Raw genomic sequence first — 12,224 nt, 5'->3', positions numbered from 1 at the left:
TGAGATCTTTGGGTTACAGAACATGATACTCAGGTGAAACTTTGCAAAAAGTTGTAACTTTTTTATTTTTTTGAGCAGATCAGTAGGTTTCGGGATTTTGCACCCCTTGAAAATAACCATACTCCACAAGTGCACAGTTGATTCAATTTTTACATATTACAACAATGGTTGGTTGCCTTTGAATGTTATTGGTGTCTTGCCTATTTTGGTAATTGAAAACAAAATGTAGGTCATGTATATCATCTGCCTGACCAATGAACTTGTCCTTGTTTTGAAGAAATTTGTGCTTGCTAGGAAAGAAATCTTGACAAGCATGCATAAACACAGTGATGTCAAGCAGAAAATTAATACTGCTATGAGCAAGATAAAATAATGTATTTCATTGACATAATTTTACTTAAATCTGCCAAAATGTGCCACACTGCGAAGGACTCTGTCCAAATACTCTTTGGATTCAAAATAAAGATTAGTCAGTTCAATTTTGACCCCAAGGTTAAGCTTCATGTTACACATACTGTACATAACAAATAACTGCCCAATCTCACACCTCTCGTATGTCCATTTGCAGAATACATTTCACTTCGTGGATACAGTGGATATCATACAATATTCTAATGAGACAAAAACTGAATTCACAATAATTATCTACCATGTTCATTTGACTATGTGATGAGCTTTATTGGTCCATACAAATTACAACCAAATCCAAAAGAGTATGCTGTACATAAAGATATATAAAACATGTACCATGTGGTGTTTTATTCAACCTTAGTTATAGGATATCCCAAAAAGGTGATGAACTAGTTTTGAAGATAATTATGACATGAAACATAAACTTTGTTGCAAGACCAATCTGCTCTTTTCCTTCATTTTAAGTTGTACTTATAGTCAATAGTACGACACAGACACACTTTTTGGAGCATTTTACTTTGTAACCAATACTTCGATTATCCAATTAAGTAATTTATATTTGTAACAGAACATATTAAAATAATATTATAAGAAATGCCACTGTGCTTCACATTGATGCTTTGCAACCCACTGGCTGAAGTCAAAGGAAAATCACAAAATTGGTCTTGTAAGAAGATAGCGAAAAAATGTGGTAATTACATAATGTAAACATAGGATCTGTGCTTAAAAATTAATTACAGATAGCACCACATTTGTCATACCAATAGACACCCTGTACTGTACGAAGGTTTAGTAATCTATAATTAAAAAATGCTTAATTATCATTTTACTGGAAGAGAAATACTGACACTCACAAATAGACATTATTTACTGGTATTTTGCTATGATGTTACAATATAGTGATTATAGATCATCTTTATATTTGGCTGTCTGTTATCCAATACTATCACCTTTGCTCTTAGTTTTGGCCATTTTGTGTAGCTTCTATTTCATTTTACTTTCCTTAAAGTGATACACAATGTATTCTCATATACCATACCACAGTTAAGTTTAGTGAATCAAAGAAAAAAACCCAATATGCTAGCCTATAAAAACCAAGTGATTATGTGTATAATTCACTGTATCATTGGCTGCATAATGATCCAGATACACTATACTAAAGTCCAAACCCACAAACAAAATTATGGGGGAATTACACAACCAAAAACATCAGATAGATTTGAAACACCAATTCGTTTCAAGTACCCGTATTTGTTGCCAATATTTATGTAAATAGCATATCGTTGCTTGAGTGCAAGAATGTTGTATCTGCATTTTAGCATTTTGCGGGAGGAGACTTTTTGTGTTTTGCATGATACTTGCAACACAGTGGCGTAGAGTGATTTTTCCTAATTTTCCATTTCACATAGTGGCGTAAAGGATTAGAACTAGCTGTATCCTATAATAGTTATTCCCTTTTAACTATTCAGTTTAATAGTTTGAACCTTCAAATGGAATCGGGCCACTGAGAGATAACAGTGGAGTAGTATCGACTCTATTATTATTAGTATCCTTCAAACAGGTTTTGCTCGGAAACATGTATCTTGTCCTTCACGTACGCCGCGATGTATTGCGACCAACGGTATGAATACATAAGGGAATAAACTTCAAATACTTTTACATATAACACATAACATGCTTGCTCTGGTAATGAAAAAATATATCTGCAGTGGAAATTTTCCAGTTTGTATATGAAGGATTTGTACTAATGACCAGCTGTTACATCAGGTAGGGTGTTGCCTTATGTCCATTCTCATCTCATCTCCTGTTGAGGCAGGAATTGTAAGGTGGGAAATCTCCTCAAGTGACCTTAGGAAAAAGAAAAAAAGTTCAAGTAAAACAAATATATATATATATAAAAATATGGTCGTAGAGATTAAAGTTAGAAACAGTGCAAAATATATATATACCAAGAGGTATAGATAAACACAACGTTTCGGGTTGGACCCTTTAACAAGTGTGAGGCCAACCAGAGAAAAAACTTACACTACAATGCATCACAAACTAAAGTACAAAAATATATATAAAAATACATGTATTAACTTCCAACAAGTTTCATTCAAATAAAGAGTTGCAGATTAGACCAAATTTTAGAGGATTTCCACATAAATTATGCAAAAGTATTTTGATTTGAGATGATTTGTCCACAACTTGGTTCAGAATCACTTTTGTGAGTATTCCCAGCAAACACAAAAACGTTTTTAAAACATGTTATATTTTGGGTTTTGGTTTAGATAAAAATGTTGTAATAACATTAAATGTTGGGTTATATAAAGGTCATGCAAACGTTTTAAAACGTTTTGTATGAAAACACACTGCAACAATATTTTTAAAATGTTTTCAAAATGTTATTATAAATCATTTTTACAAACATTTGTTGCCAAATATTTGGTCAATTCTTAAATAACATATGTTAGAATAGGTTGCAGTATGTTATCAACAAATGTTTTTGAACGTTATGAAAATGTTTTATACCCTTTCTATGTCCTTTATATAACCCGATATTTAAATGTTTGATGGCAAACTTTTCTAACCTTTTGCCAATTAAGTCAAAAACGTTTTGTGTTTGCTGGGTTGTTTGTACAATTGTGCAAATTACCTATTGTATACTTTCCACCCAAAATCAGATGAGAACCAGGTACATATGCCACACATTCCCACCATGTTTTGCTACAAGTTGCCAGATAGATCTTCAGATAATTTGTACAGAAGGTCTGATACTCATTTAGATTATTTTTACACATTTCGCACTGAAGCTAAAGATTTCCAATTTACCTGTGTTAGGAGCGTGATATCCTTCCTTCCACCAAGTTGTAGGCCTACCGGATCTTGAGAAATAGCTGCCGATGGACGGATGGAATGACAGATGTAAAAGTGTTTACACGGTCTCACCCTGAATACAGTCCATGCAACACACAAATGAGCCTATCATCATCTTGGGCAAGTTCTCCTGTAAGTGAGAAAGTGGGCAAAAGAAATGTTTAAGTTTTAGCAAATAGATTTTTGGCCTACAAAGAAGGTACAACGAAATACTTGTCATTTCAGAGCAAGTTCAAATCGGACCATGGGGAGATTATCTAAAAACAAAAATTAATAAGGTTAATGCAAAAATTGGCCTAGGATATGTATTTGTCTGTAAGATACTAACATGGGCATCATACTTTTACCAGAAACTATCCTACAGATTATGAAAGAATTTTTTCAACCCTATTGAAAATTGAACTCTGGCACAACATTTCTCTCAGAGTGAATGATTTTTATTTTGGAACTAAGTTTCACCCAAAATAACATACCTGCTGTATCCATTGGTAAATGCTCTGCTGCATCTGGTCATTCATGGTCTTTGGCCACCTATATAAACAGATCAAAAAGAGTTGTATTATTACATTTATTTACTACTCTGCTAGCATCATTTTGTGCTGGTTGTACAATTTAGTAAAAGTGTCAGTTATGATTTGAGGCAAGATTTGAGGCAAGAGTTTTGTTGGAGTGAGAACTCTGATTGTGGTATAATTCAGGATGTGTCATGCTGAGTGGTGTGGGTGTGCAACTGTTGTGAGTGGTTATGTGCCCTTCCAGTGTGCTGTAAGTGGATTGTGCTGTGCAAATGTTGTGTGCTTGTGAGTAGTCTGGGTTGGATTTCTTGGGGTGGATTATTAACTTGTTTTGCTTTCGTATGGTTTGTGCTATAGGGTTTGCTGCAATATTTTGTTTATTTATTTTGTTGTTCACTTGCATTTTGTCATAATTCTTTATTGTGTAGATTATATATGTCTTTTAATGTAAACTTTGCTGTAATTTAGCCTGCGGGCTACAATGCATTGTGTTAATAAACCATAAATGAATGAATGAATGAATGATCCGATCATTTGAGGTGGGCTACTGGGTCTCACCACTGAGCTAGATATTGAATTTTATGGAAATAAAATATGAATGAATGAATGAATGAATGAATGTGCAGTCCTGACTAGATATGTTGTGCAACTAGCACTATCTACTGCTGATGGCACTAATTATGATACAATATATAAACAATTCTGCTTGTGAATCTAACATTGGCTATAACTTCAATTTTGTTTTTGATCCCAATCCCTATAACTTGAGGTAAAGTTTAATGGTCGCATGTGGGACCAAACTGGTTCTATGCGACCATTTGAAGTTGATAGTACTAATATCTTCTCATCCTGTTCAATTGGCAAGATCCTACATCATACACACAATTATGACATCTAATATTGTTTACAAATGTCAGTTTTGAGCCAATCCCCCTTATTTTGAAGTAAAGTGTAATGGACGCATGTGGGACCAAATTGGTTCTATGCAACCATTTAGAGTTGACAGTACTTAGTACTAATCTCTTCGCATCCTGTTCAACATACTCATGTTCATCTCATACTCTATATCATATACACAATTTGTGACATCTAATATTGGCTACAAATGTCAGTTTTGTTAACCAAGTGATCCCAATCCCTTTAGCTTGAAGTAAAGTGTAATGGACACATGTGGGACCAAATTGGTTCTATGCGACCATTTGGAGTTGACAGTACTTAGTACTAATCTCTTCTCATCCTGTTCAACATACTCCTGCTCATCTCATCCTCACAAATGTTTAAGTTTTAGCAAATAGATTTTTGGCCTACAAAGAAGGTACAACAAAATACTTGTCATTTCAGAGGAAGTACAAATCGGACCATGGGGAGATTATCTAAAAACAAAAATTAATAAGGTTAATGCAAAATTGGCCTAGGATATGTATTTGTCTGTAAGATACTAACATGGGCATCATACTTTTGCCAGAAACTACCCTACAATTGAAATATGAAAGAATTTTTTTCATCCCTATTGAAAACTCTGGCACAACATTTCTCTCCGAGTGAATGATTTTTGCTTTGGAACTAATTTTCACTAAAAATAACACACCTGCTGTATCCATTGGTAAATGCTCTGCTGCATCTGGTCATTCCTACATTTATGGTCTTTGGCTACCTATATAAACAGATCAAAAAGAGTTGTATTATTACATTTATTTTGAAATTATTTCATTATGGCTCTACTCTGCTAGCATCATTTTGTGCTGGTTGTACAATTTAGTAAAAGTGACAGTTATGATTTGAGGCAAGATCCGATCATTTGAGGTGGGCTGCTGGGTCTCACCAATGAGCTAGATATTGTGCAGTCTTGACTAGATGTGTTGTGCAACTTGTGCTATCTACTGCTGATGGCACTAATTATGATACAATGTACATACACAATTCTGTTTGTGAATCTAACATTGGCTATAACTTCAATTTTGTTTTTGATCCCAATCCCTATAACTTGAGATAAAGTGTAATGGTCGCATGTGGGACCAAACTGGTTCTATGCGACCATTTGAAGTTGATAGTACTAATCTCTTCTCATCCTCTTCAATTGGCAATATCCTACATCATACACACAATTATGACATCTAATATTGGCTACAAATGTCAGTTTTGATTCAATCCCTTTATTTTGAAGTAAAGTGTAATGGACACATGTGGGACCAAATTGGTTCTATGCAACCATTTAGAGTTGACAGTACTTAGTACTAATCTCTTCGCATCCTGTTCAACATACTCATGTTCATCTCATACTCTATATCATACACACAATTTGTGACATCTAATATTGGCTACAAATGTCAGTTTTGTTAACCAAGTGATCCCAATCCCTTTAGCTTGAAGAAAGTGTAATGGTCGCATGTGGGAGCAAATTGGTTCTATATGACCATTTGCAGTTGATAGCAGAAATCTCCTCTCAACCTGTTCAACAGGCAATATCCTGCATCATACACACAATTATGACATCTAATATTGGCTACAAAATAATGTCAGTTTTATTACCCAAATTATCCCAATTCCGTATAACTTGAATTCAAGTGTAATGGTCGCATGTGGGACCAAATTGGTTCTATGCCACCATTTAGATAGAGTTCATAGCACAAATCTCCTCTCATCTTGTAAACAGGCAATACTCTACATCATATACACACAATCAGCGTTGGCCATAGCCGGTATCGCAGAGCAAAATGCTACTCAATTTTGATCACTTTGCTACACAATTTTAGAAATGTGTAGCAATTTTATGCCATACACTTATACAGTGAAGTGTGCAAATTAACAAAAAATCAAGTAGTGCTATGCAATTGCAAGCTGATTATGCTACGTATAGAAAATGTCTTACGTCCAATGCTGCACAGTGCACACAATTGTGACATCTAATATTAGCTACAATTTCCAAATGTCAGTTTTATTAACCACATGATCACAATCCCTTATTTTGAAGTAAAATATAATGGTCGCATGTGGGACCAAACTGGTTCTATGCGACCATTTGCAGTTGATAGCAGAAATCTCATCTCAACCTGTTCAACAGGCAATATCCTGCATCATACACATAATTACGACATCTAATATTGGCTACAAATGTCGGTTTTATTAACCAAGTGATCCCAATCCCTTTAGCTTGAAGAAAGTGTAATGGTCGCATGTGGGACCAAATTGGTTCTATGCGACCATTTGGAGTTGATAGCAGAAATCTCCTCTCAACCTGTTCAACAGGCAATATCCTGCATCATACACATAATTACGACATCTAATATTGGCTACAAATGTCGGTTTTGTTAACCAAGTGATCCCAATCCCTTTAGTTTGAAGAAAGTGTAATGGTCGCATGTGGGACCAAATTGGTTCTACAGTATGCGACCATTTGGAGTTGATAGCAGAAATCTCCTCTCAACCTGTTCAACAGGCAATATCCTGCATCATACACATAATTACGACATCTAATATTGGCTACAAATGTCGGTTTTGTTAACCAAGTGATCCCAATCCCTTTAGCTTGAAGAAAGTGTAATGGTCGCATGTGGGACCAAATTGGTTCTATGCGACCATTTGGAGTTGATAGCAGAAATCTCCTCTCAACCTGTTCAACAGGCAATATCCTACCTCATACACACAATTATGACATCTAATATTGGCTACAAATGTCAGTTTTGTTAACCAAGTGATCCCAATCCCTTTAGCTTGAAGAAAGTGTAATGGTCGCATGTGGGACCAAATTGGTTCTATGCCACCATTTAGAGTTCATAGCACAAATCTCCTCTCATCTTGTAAACAGGCAATACTCTACATCATATACACACAATCAGCGTTGGCCATAGCCGGTATCGCAGAGCAAAATGCTACTCAATTTTGATCACTTTGCTACACAATTTTAGAAATGTGTAGCAATTTTATGCCATACACAAATCAAGTAGTGCTATGCAAGCTGATTATGCTACGCATAGAAAAAAATGTCTTACGTCCAATGCTGCACACAATTGTGACATCTAATATTGGCTACAATTTCCAAATGTCAGTTTTATTAACCACATGATCACAATCCCTTATTTTGAAGTAAAATGTATAATGGTCGCATGTGGGACCAAACTGGTTCTATGCGACCATTTAGAGTTGATAGCAGAAATCTCCTCTCAACCTGTTCAACAGGCAAATATCCTGCATCATACACACAATTATGACATCTAATATTGGCTACAAATGTCAGTTTTGTTAACCAAGTGATCCCAATCCCTAATAGCTTGAAGAAAGTGTAATGGTCACATGTGGGACCAAATTGGTTCTATGCGACCATTTGGAGTTGATAGCAGAAATCTCCTCTCAACCTGTTCAACAGGCAATATCCTACCTCATACACACAATTATGACATCTAATATTGGCTACAAATGTCAGTTTTGTTAACCAAGTGATCCCAATCCCTTTAGCTTGAAGAAAGTGTAATGGTCGCATGTGGGACCAAATTGGTTCTATGCCACCATTTAGAGTTCATAATCATAGCACAAATCTCCTCTCAACCTGTTCAACAGGTAATATCCTACATCATATGCCCTACAAACAGTTCTGCTCATCGAGTATTGGCTACAAAATGTAAGTTTTGTTAGATCCAATCCCTTTAAGGGGGTACTACACTCCTGGCCGATTTTGTGCCTTTTTTTACATTTTTCTCAAAAATGATAGCGCATTGTTGACAAGTAAGATATGTATATTATAGGGGCAAGGACTACAACAGGGGTCCGACCCCCCCAAAAAAAATCATAATAGAAGAAAAAATAAAGCAATAATTAGGGGCTGTGCAATATGAGTCCTGGGGGAGGGTAAAATTGGGGGGGGGGGGGGGCATTTTTGGCAGGCCGAAAGAGGGGGGGGAGCAATTTCTGGCAAGCCGAGACGGGTGGGGGGGGGAGCGATTTTTGGCACACACTCATGGGGCGCTTTTCAAATAAAACGCTCTAAAGGAAAACAACTGTAAGGAAACCCTTAAATATGCAAATTTTGCTGCTGGCAACACATATCTAGACCATTTTAAGGTTTGTAAATTGCGATCCCAAAAATTTGGCATGTGCAGGGGGGGGGGAAAGCAGGCTGAGAAGGGGCAGGCTGAGGTGGGGGGAGGGGGGCAAGCGATTTTTGGCAAGCCGTTTGAAAATGTTGCCCCCTGGTGGGGCTCATAATTATTGCACAGCCCCTTGGGGGTCATAACATGTGCTTGTGGGTTGCCAGTGGCAGAAGAAGCAATGGCATAGGGTTACTTTTTGCACGATTGTACGGACCTTGAAGGCCATGGCGGGGGCCCATAAAATAGCATAACAAACCTTTGAGCAAGAAGTCCAAGTAAAACCAGAGCAATATGCTTATCTCCCGACCCCCCGAATGCTTCTTCCGCCACTCACCCACAGAACCTGTTACCACATCATCAGTGGCAGCCGCGGGGGGGGGGGCACTTTAATAACACAAATGACCATACGGGTATATTCCCGGAAAGACACCCCCTTTTTGGAAGTTCGCAGCTCTGAAAGACCCCCTATATTTGACCAAAATAGAGCTCCGAAAGACCTTTGATTTTGATAATTTCAGCTCTAAAAGACCCCAAAATTGCTAATTCCTCATATAATTTTCTGGGGTTTTTTCAGGCAATTTTCAACCAAAAAGCCAAGTAAGATTGTTCGCAGCTCCAAAAGCCCCCATTTCACTTTTTCGCAGCTCCAAAAGACCCCTTTTACCGGTACGCCATCATGATGTGCCCCCCCCCTAGTCCGAGGTGCTCTGACGATAACACTCCGATCGCCAGGCAATCTACGGTATTAAGTAGTAGGCCCGTGGGACAACGAAAACGCTACGTGAACGAGCTACCCCCCAGGAGTGGCAGACACATGTATGCATGTTATGATATATGACCCCCCTAATTTAGGTGTAAAAATATCGGTGTAGGGGCTGTGCACTAATTATGAGCCCTGGAAGGAGGGTAAAATTGGGGGGGCAAGTAATTTTGGCAAGTTGAGAGGGGCGCCTTTTAAAAGTAAAATTAAAAATGCGCTAAAAAAAAGGCTTAGGAAAACGGTACGGAAACGCTTTAATTTAAATGTGCAAAAAATTTTCCTGCTCGCTGCGCTCGCAAAATGTACCAGGACCATTTTGTTTGTAAATTGGGATCCCAAAAATTTGCCATGTGCAAGGGGGGGGGGGGGCAAAGAAGTTTTGGCGGGCCGAGGGGGCAAGCGATCATTTTTGACGAGCCGTTTGGAAATTTTTTTACCCCCCCGGCTCATAATTATTGCACAGCTTTGCACCCCATGCATATTTGCCCGGGCATATTTGAAGCTACTCACTGTAGGCCTAGATCCTGGTCCCATCAGGACCCAAAGTGTGTCTCCGCACGGAGAGCGACCTTTTAAAAACAAACAACGAACAAATCTGCTGCATCGGCATTGAAAGTTATTTACAGCATGTAGGCAACAGATGACGTCAAAACAAAACCACCTAACCTTTTCATTTTTGGTCAAGCAAACCCTTACGACCAGGGTCATAGAACCAGTTTGGTACATATAATATACCTCGAGATAATCATGAAAATGGCGACGATATTGTCATGTTTATGGTCAGAAAAGCGCAACTTCATGGGCCAATTACAGTGCTTGACAGGAATAATTTGGTGAGTTGGAATATTTTTTGTACTAAAATGATGTTCGATGTGCATGACTCCGCAAAAATATTGCTGGGTAAATCATTTTTTCATGGAGGTAAATCGTTTGGGAAATTGGCTTTTTCCAACAAAATTGCATTCACCAACGAGTACACGTTGACCACATATCAACGCCGTATCGTTGTTGCCAGAATTACCAACGTGATTGCGTTGTAAACAACGACTGTCCGTTGACAAATCAACGGAACGGCGTTGGTCTGTGATAAACGTAGATTGCTCATACAATCTGATCATTCTGACCTGTTTGTAGTTTTTAGTTTGAACATTGTTGCACGACAATATGCAGAATTCGACAACCTTTCACTATGTTTTCACTGTACATGACATTCACATACACGGATTACACGTATCATGTGTATGTACACAACATGACAAATTAAAGCTTACTGATCTATTTTAACTAATTCATAATGATAATATGGTTAGTGCCCATTAATCACGTTCACCACCATATCTTTCATGTTTTGTATGCTCTCTTAGTCATGTTTAAACATGTTACTATTGTTAGTAAATAGTCATTGACTGTGAATGTGATTATGCATAGTCAGTACGCGTACACGCGCATGGTATACACCCGGAGTATACAATGGAATTGGATTGTATGTCAACTGTATACGTAGACAGTGACAGCGCTACGAATGGGGCAAATTTACCCCAGTCACGTCAGAGCACTTTTGGCTTGCCTCCAGTTGCCCCTTCATGCATGGGGGGGGGGGGTACGTACCCCCCAATTGATTGATTTTTTTAAAATCCCATTGGAAAACTGCCAAAACCGGCTTGTGCCCCCAATCATGCCAATCAGATCGTGGTCAGTGCCCCAACTGATGACCCACACTATGCCACTGTGCCCCTTGCTCGAGAAGTGTAGCCACGAATTTGCTCACCGGCGATGGCTTCACATGTAAAACTAGAGTCAGATTCGCTGAAGCATGCCTCTGTGTCCGTGTAAACCATTGTTTACCATGGTATTTTGAGGTGAACTTGCATTTCTTGATATTAAAATTGTATGTGGCAAAAAAAAAAAAAAAAAAAAAAAAGAAAGTAAGGAAAAAAAATAAACCGACCGACCGACCGACCCTGACTTTGGAGCTCTAAGGGCAATCCATTTTTTTTTGGCCTGATAGTTGCTCCCATCATAATTTTGATAACAGCAATAGAAGTCTCATAGGGGGAACTTTGGTTGGGAATGTGCACTCTGAAATATGGAACAGAATTTGAAGAACCACTTACGGCAAATTAAACTAATTTATTGGAATTTCAATCCTCCATGTATCAAACATATTTTATATAGGATTAGACCATGAATAAAAGCACTGTTTTACGCCGGTGGGGGGGGGGGGCAGACTTTGCAAGTAGGGTCAATTGGTCAGGATTTTTTTTTTTTAATAGAAAATATTCTGAATTTTTTTAAAATTGCAGTCAAAATCAATACATTTTGGTCAAAAACAAAAATGGCTGATTTTACCTTTTCACATTTTTTTTGTGGGACCTGAGAGCACATCAGACATATCGAATTGCATATCTTTAAAACGAGGAATGTGCTCCTGATGATAATATTGATATCAAATAATTTTTGTTTTTTGAAAAGATCTTTTGGGGAAAATCTATATCTTCAATATGAAAGGTAAAAATTTTCAATTGATTGATATTTGATATCAGAAGGACATTCCTCGTTTTCAAAATGTAATTCGATATATGTCTGATGTGCTCT

General features: G+C 37.5%; 1 long non-coding RNA gene across 1 annotated transcript; it reads right to left on the bottom strand.

Moving 5' to 3' along the window:
- Nucleotides 1-657: 657 nt before the first annotated feature.
- LOC140146811 (uncharacterized) lies at nucleotides 658-10,339 on the bottom strand. Its single transcript, XR_011858317.1, has 5 exons — nucleotides 10,140-10,339; nucleotides 5,374-5,439; nucleotides 3,744-3,801; nucleotides 3,226-3,400; nucleotides 658-2,259 (listed from the first exon to the last, which is right to left on the bottom strand). It is a non-coding gene; the product is annotated as an uncharacterized lncRNA (long non-coding RNA).
- Nucleotides 10,340-12,224: the final 1,885 nt, after the last annotated feature.

The sequence above is a fragment of the Amphiura filiformis genome, chromosome 1 (assembly GCF_039555335.1).
Source record: "Amphiura filiformis chromosome 1, Afil_fr2py, whole genome shotgun sequence".
NCBI lineage: Eukaryota > Metazoa > Echinodermata > Ophiuroidea > Amphilepidida > Amphiuridae > Amphiura > Amphiura filiformis.
Note: the sequence above shows the minus strand (reverse complement) of the source record. Positions and strands in the feature narration are given on the sequence as shown.